This window comes from Octopus sinensis, linkage group LG4, assembly GCF_006345805.1.
Source record: "Octopus sinensis linkage group LG4, ASM634580v1, whole genome shotgun sequence".
NCBI lineage: Eukaryota > Metazoa > Mollusca > Cephalopoda > Octopoda > Octopodidae > Octopus > Octopus sinensis.
In genome coordinates, this window is record NC_043000.1 from 127,964,993 (window position 1) to 127,971,434 (window position 6,442).

Sequence of the window (6,442 nt, forward strand, 5' to 3'; positions counted from 1 at the left end):
TATTGATCAGTATTATTATGCAATGGAATATGTTTTCCTCTAATTTCAGGAATTTCATTTCTATTCATTTTATATTGAGTAGAGGGAAACTTTTTTGTTGAGTTATTTATATTCTGTAAAATCAAAATTTAACGGTTCGTTGCCCGCCACGTCAACAAATAATTCAGAATTTTTTTGAAAGTTCATTTTATTTTTCATTTTAAATTCCAATGAAATCAAAAATCACAACCGTCTGAATAATTAGTGAACAGAATTGAGTTACATTGGAAAGCTCACAGTTTTTCAATTGGAAAGAATGTCTCATTTAAATGTCATTAATAATAGTTACAGTAATTCAATATTTTAAGTCGATTATTGAACAAGACATAACGTACTCAGCGACAACAATTTCTAGGACTTGTGTCTACACATGTAAAAAATATAACTTCTTATTTAATATGTATAATATTCTGGTTGCCTTAAATAAAGTAATGAAATTTTTCATTCTTTGTAGTTCACTTTATTTTTCTTGTGACATGTTACACACACACACATTTATATATATATATATATATATATATATAAAATACTTTTTACAAGAAAACTCCTAAGCCTTCATCGAGCTGTTAACAGGCCGAAATTTCCTAAGTACATATACCTCACTGGCGATGCACCGGCATGGCCACAGCTTTAGAGCTGAAACGTGTAAAAGAATGTCTGTGTTCAAAGTAAAATTATAATGATTCTTCGTATATCATATTTCCTGATATTGCTTACGGTCGCAAATGAAGCTGGCGGAATCATTTGTACGGCGAGCGAAATCTTTATGTTTTAAGTTCAAATTCTGCCAACTCTGTCTTTCATCCCTTTGAAATCTATAAAATAAGTACCTTGGAAGCACTGGGGTCGTTCTAACCGATTTACTTCCTCCTCGAAATTGCCGGCCTTGTGCCAAAGTTTGAGACCAATATTGTTGTAAATCTAGTGATATATCCATGCGGAACAGTTTGATGTGAATTCTTAAGTTAACGAATGTCATAGTGAAGGGGAAAAAATGTCATAGTAAAGGGGAAAAAATACTCTGTAAGCGAATAGCTTTCTTGAAAAGTATCCGAGGAAAATATTCATTAAAATACATATTAACCATTGCAGGACCTTTTTCACCTACAATCAACTACTCCGTCATTTACTCTCCCACCACCCGCTTCTTCTATCTCTATGATTCTTTCCCACTTTGTGCGTGTAGCATTCCTATACTCATTGCCTGCCATTAAACCTTGTATGTGCACTCATCCTTCATCTCTTATGTTAAACCTCTCTGTATCTCTTTTACCCTCTCTCCCTTCGAAACGCGGAGTAGACGAAACAGGGACAACTGAAGAAGGGGAATATTCCCTGTGTTGTATGTCTTGTACTCTGTTCTTTCGTTGTTTGAAAAATATTCCGTTTCCATGTTTTTGTTTTTATGCTTTCGTTTCTCATTGTGTTCAACGTTTTTTTTTTTATGTCCTGTACCCATATATGCATGTATATATACATAGAGATGTAGGTATGTATATATGCATATATTTACATATTGTTATATATTGTTTATATCATTATACTAGCAGCATAGCCCGGTGTTACTCGGTTATGTAAGAGCCCCTAGTAGGCAACGACTAATCCCAATCTAGTCCTTTCCCTCTAGGGAACGAAGGCGCATGTGTAGGTTGCAATGTCTTCTCTTCACTCCCAAATGACTATCAAACAGCTATCAATAATTCAACCCAACCAATTCCTACCAGGAAGAAATTACATTCAAGACTTTACCCCCAACTGCTAATAGCTGCTAATAAAGTATCCTATTGGAATAAAAGGGGCCATGTAGCTCCTTGGAGCAGACATGATGCTCGCTGTGAATTTAAAAAAAATTCCTGCCAATTTGTGAAAGATATTGTCGAAAATATGTCATCTTGAATTTGAACGCAATTTCCCAAAATGGCATGATTTTATCGATTTTTTCTGATGGTAAGGTATTGCATGGAAAACTAACGTCAGAATTAAGTTTCTTAGGTAACATTAAGCTTCACCATGAGTTTGGTGAAAATCGATTGCAAGTTGCGAAAACTACAACAGAAAATGTGTTGCATATAAAAAGCTTAGATTCTCGACCCAAAGTCGAATTTATCGATTTTTTTCAGAACTGGGAGAACTTTTCAAAATTTTCGCTGCGTTAGTTTTGAATTATGACATTGGGCTATGTGTGTGTCAAGTTTCATCAGAATCGGTTGGAAGCCGTGGTCAGGGTGAGGGTACAACCTAACAGACACACAGACAGACAAACTGCCGTTTATATAGAGAGAGATGATCGAATGCCACGCATCCTTTTTCAAGTAAGTTTATATATATATATATATAGAGAGAGAGAGAGGGAGAGAGCATCCGTTTTACATGCTGGCATGGGTTGGATGGCTTGACAGGGACTGATAAAGCCAGAGGCTGCACCAGGTTCCATAGTCAGTTTGGCTTGGCTTTTAAGGCTGAATGTCCTTCTGAACTCCAACCACTTTACAGTGTGTACTGGGCGCTTTTTAAGTGGCACCTTGCTTTTAGGATCGCAATTCTGTTATAGTGGGTGGGTCTTCTCAAATACAGCAATGCACCATATATCTTTGTCCTCTGTCATCACCTTCATATGGTTTAGCATTCTGAGATTGGTCTTCAAAACTTCATCCCATGTCATCCTGAGTCTCCCTCTTCCACAGCTTTCCTCCACTTTAAGAGATCAGCACTTCTTTATGCAGCTGTCCCTATGTATCCGCATCACATGACCAAACTGGCGCAGTTCCCTCTCTTGCGTGCTGCATATGACTCGCCTTATGCCCAACTTCTCCCTTAATAAATCAATGCTCTGTTGTACATCCAGCAGAGCATACCAACTTTATTTCTTTCCAGCCTTTGCATCTCCTCCACATTCAGGGCCCACATCTCACTACCATACAGCATCACAGTTCATACACATGCATCATACAATCTTCCCTTTACTTGAAGTCAGAGACCTTTGGTTTCCAACAGAGGTAAAAGCTCTTTGAACTTCCTCCATTCTATTCTTATTCTAGCAATTACACTTTCTGTACAACCTCCTCCACTGCTTATTAGCTACAGCTTCCAGAGAATCACCAGGAAATTTGAGGAAATCAGTTTCCCATGTATCTGTAGTCTTTATGGCTCCCATGCATCTTCCACATACAAACACTACTTTCTCTGTTAATCTTCCAACTGATCCACAACACTTCTTGTGTGTCCATAGCTTGCACTGGGTACAAATGGAATTTCTACCTATACTTTTCCTACATATCAAGCAGAGCCATTTACCTGATGTGTGGAGGGTTCTGTCCAATTTCTTACTTTCTGGGACTTTAGTCTTTGCTAGTTTTACTTTAAGACTCATAAATTCCAGGTTCTGTTCCCACACCCGAAATTTCTTTTCTGTTACAAATTCTGCTATGAGAGCAAGATCCTCAGCATATAGGAATCCTCATGGATTCCAGTCTTAAATACCTCTGTTATGGCCTGGAGGACAATGATGAATAGGAGGGGGTTGTGGACTGATCCTTGTAGCAACTGACTATGAGGCTATTGTACTAGTCACTAGCAGTTACACCTTCCTCTTTGTGTGTGTGCACATGTGCATATATTATTGTCAGTTTGTGTTTATATGTACTGCAATCTGAGTGTACATGTGTATAGTTATATTTTTGTATGTATCTATTATGTGTACATATAGGTAGGAGGGGGTAAAAGTCAATGACATTTTGATGTTGACCATTGGTGAAGTCCTTTTGCCTGTCTCTTTAACTGATGATAAACCTACTATATATTGGATGACTTTTAATACCATCTGTCTATAGAAACCTCTGATTATTTTGGTGTCTTAGTTTGAACCATAAATTAATTTAGATACTGTTGTATTTCGGGACAGTCATTTTTTTTTTTTTTTTGCCAAATAAATACACGCACTATATATTTTTTCTTCACTCATTTATTACTGTTCTTATTTTATTATTCTAACTCATGTCCATTGTCCGGAAATCTTTTGTCACACATCTGTGACCTCTTCAGCAACACTTTTTGTTTTTGTTTGTGTTCTTGCTCCACTTATTACATTAGATCTTCCTATTGTATATTTCTAAAATCTTCTGTCCTTGTTTAGTTAACTGCCTGTGTTAGACCCGCCTTCTAATTATTCAATAAATTTAAAACTAGAACTTAAAAGTAACGCTAGCTTAACAAATGTTGGCTATGTCTATGCCAACTGTTTACAATCATACCAGTTTAAAATTTTGCCTGATGATGGTGGACTATATATTATGATGTAATTTTTTACAACTACATCATCATCATCATTATTTAATGTCCACCTTCCATGCTAGCATGTACATTAAATAAAATTCTTCCGAAACAGCTATCATAAATTTTAAATGCCACTCATGCTTACTATTTTATATATCTATGTGTGTGCCTTTGAGTTTGTCCTCCACCACTGCTTGACAACTAGTGTTGGTTTGTTTACATCCCCAGTTGTTTGTCAAAAGGAGACCTACTGAATAAGCTCCAGACTTCAAAAAATAAGTTACTGGGTTCAATTTGTTCAATTAAGTTCTTCAAGGCAGTGCCCCAGCATGGCTGTAGTCGAATACCTGAAACAAGATAATCCATCAATATTACCATTAATTTTCTGCTTTTGGTCGACTCTGATATACAAGCATTCATTCAGTTTCCTGCAAGATGGTCAAAATTCAATATTCATAGCCAACTTCACTATATTCTCTTCAGTTTTTCTATAAATTAATCTTTCTTTAACAGCCTAACTGAGGGGACCATATTTTGTTGAGGAGGTCTAATAAGATATGTCCTCTGATTTTGGTAAGTAATTAAAAGGGATAAGAATGAGAATGAATTGGGATAATTTTTTCTTTATTTCCTTCATACCTTCAGAAAATAGACCTCTTCTCATCTGATTGGTATAATAATTTTAAAATTATTACACAACATATGATTTGTGAATGCAGGTTTGAAATAGGGTAGAAATCAGACATCAGACATATAACAGATCTTAATTTACAGCATCAATCAAGGTAAATTTTATGTAAATTTGATTGTGAGAATGCACATTTCTCGGAGCAAGATATATATATATATATATAAAAATGCAAAATGGGACAAGAACGCAAAACATTCAGAAGACGATACAAATGGACGGGTCCGTCCATGTTTTTTGTATCGTCTTCTGAATGTTTTGTGTTCTTGTCCCATTTTGTTTATATATATAGATGATGATGATGATGATGAGAGAGAGAGAGAGAGAGCAGTATAATACAACTGAAACTCTGGAGAACGGAAACTTGTAGTGGATATAGCCAAGAGTATCAAAGAACAACACATGATTGATTCCTTATCTTACTTATTTCTGCCAGTCACATTGCTCTCTTTGGGATGAAGTTACTTTTGTTAGCAGACACTCCAGCCAAGTTACTTTAGATTAATTAGTAGTTAGCATTTTCTTTTGGCCTCTAATACTTCTATGGATAAGAATCTAGCTATTCTTGAGCAATCTAACTCTTATACATGTACACACATGATAGTTAACAGAGCAGAATTACTTCTTCCCTGTCTAAACCTTTGCTAGTTTGTGAGGGATACTCTCACACTGTCTGTTCTCAAAACAGTGGCCATTCAACTTTATTGGTATTGCTACAAGATGTCATAGCAGTTGTTTTCAGAACTACATTCGTCCTCTGAAGTCTTATTCAGTCAGAAATTCCTTCTATTAAATATTACAAGCTACTGGCTGGCCTATGTTGAGACTTGTAAAAAATACACTTAGAATTTTCTGTTACATTTAGATCTAATAAATGACCATAGAGTTAATATTTGTATTACTACAATGGAACCAGTAATGGTGGAGTCAGATTTCACTAGGTAATCTTTCATACTTGTTATTACTAGTTACCCAAACATTCAAAAAATTCTACATACTGAAAAGAATGTTGCTTCTGTTTATATAGCTAAGGTGACAGACATTACTGGTCTCTGATTGGTCAAAACAACAGTCATAACAAAATCGCAATTTAAATATATCAGCAAACCAAGGAATACAGTTGTGTGCATTGCGCACTATATTCGATATGACAGTTTGCCCGGCGTTATAGAGCAGGGTGAATTACTCGTTTACATTACTGACGAACACCCCAGATAGTATAATTGTAATTGTAAATGAAACTGCGAGCTTTAGGGGGCTCGTAAGCCATTTCATTTAATTCATTGTTAATATTTCATTTCATATCATCCTTTCTGTATTTTTGTTATATGTACCCCCATGTCCTGTATTGTATTGCCGTTATGTCCCATCTTCATTCAGGCCATTGTGCCTATAATAAAGATTCCAGCAAACCAAGGAATGCCACATTTTCACCAACTGGAT